General features: G+C 59.3%; 1 protein-coding gene across 1 annotated transcript in view; it reads right to left on the bottom strand.

The window, feature by feature from the left end:
• The window catches only part of VOLCADRAFT_107034 (uncharacterized protein), a gene marked incomplete at its 5' end in the record, with an annotated part of 19,065 nt that overhangs the window by 1,076 nt on the left and 16,725 nt on the right, over positions 1 to 1,264 (bottom strand). The window lies entirely within an intron of this gene.

Here is a 1,264-nt window from a genome sequence, read left to right as displayed (position 1 = left end):
AGGGGAGATTTTTGGGCAGGCCGGGGAGGTTTTGGGCCGGCCGGGGGGTTTTTGGTGCTGCCGGGGTGTTTTTTTGGGCGGGCAGGGGGGATTTTTGGGCCGGCAGGGGGAGATGTTTTGGCCAGGCAGGGGGAGATTTATTGGCAGGCCGGGGGAGATATATGGGTCAGGCAGGGGAGTTATATGGGCAGGCAGGGGGGGGATTTATGGGCAGGCAGGGGAGATATATGGGCAGGCAGGGGAGGTATATGGGCAGGCAGGGGAGATATATGGGCAGGCAGGGGGAGATATATGGGCAGGCAGGGGGGGATGTATGGGCAGGCAGGGGGAGATATATGGGCAGGCAGGGGAGATATATGGGCAGGCAGGGGAGATATATGGGCAGGCAGGGGAGATATATGGGCAGGCAGGGGGAGATATATGGGCAGGCAGGGGGAGATATATGGGCAGGCAGGGGGAGGTATATGGGCAGGCAGGGGGAGATATATGGGCAGGCAGGGGGAGATATATGGGCAGGCAGGGGGAGATATATGGGCAGGCAGGGGAGATATATGGGCAGGCAGGGGGAGATATATGGGCAGGCAGGGGAGATATATGGGCAGGCAGGGGAGATATATGGGCAGGCAGGGGAGATATATGGGCAGGCAGGGGGAGATATATGGGCAGGCAGGGGGAGATATATGGGCAGGCAGGGGGAGATATATGGGCAGGCAGGGGGAGATATATGGGCAGGCAGGGGAGATATATGGGCAGGCAGGGGGAGATATATGGGCAGGCAGGGGAGATATATGGGCAGGCAGGGGAGATATATGGGCAGGCAGGGGAGATATATGGGCAGACAGGGGAGATATATGGGCAGGCAGGGGAGATATATGGGCAGGCAGGGGGAGATATATGGGCAGGCAGGGGGAGATATATGGGCAGGCAGGGGGAGGTATATGGGCAGGCAGGGGAGATATATGGGCAGGCAGGGGGAGATATATGGGCAGGCAGGGGAGATATATGGGCAGGCAGGGGAGATATATGGGCAGGCAGGGGAGGTATATGGGCAGGCAGGGGGAGATATATGGGCAGGCAGGGGGAGGTATATGGGCAGGCAGGGGGAGGTATATGGGCAGGCAGGGGGAGATATATGGGCAGGCAGGGGGAGATATATGGGCAGGCAGGGGGAGATATATGGGCAGGCAGGGGAGATATATGGGCAGGCAGGGGGAAGTATATGGGCAGGCAGGGGGAGATATATGGGCAGGCAGGGGAGATATAT

The sequence above is a fragment of the Volvox carteri genome (genome assembly GCF_000143455.1).
Source record: "Volvox carteri f. nagariensis unplaced genomic scaffold VOLCAscaffold_56, whole genome shotgun sequence".
NCBI classification, from domain to species: domain Eukaryota; kingdom Viridiplantae; phylum Chlorophyta; class Chlorophyceae; order Chlamydomonadales; family Volvocaceae; genus Volvox; species Volvox carteri.
The sequence above is the reverse complement of the archived record's forward strand: the minus strand, read 5'-3'. Positions and strand labels throughout refer to the sequence as shown.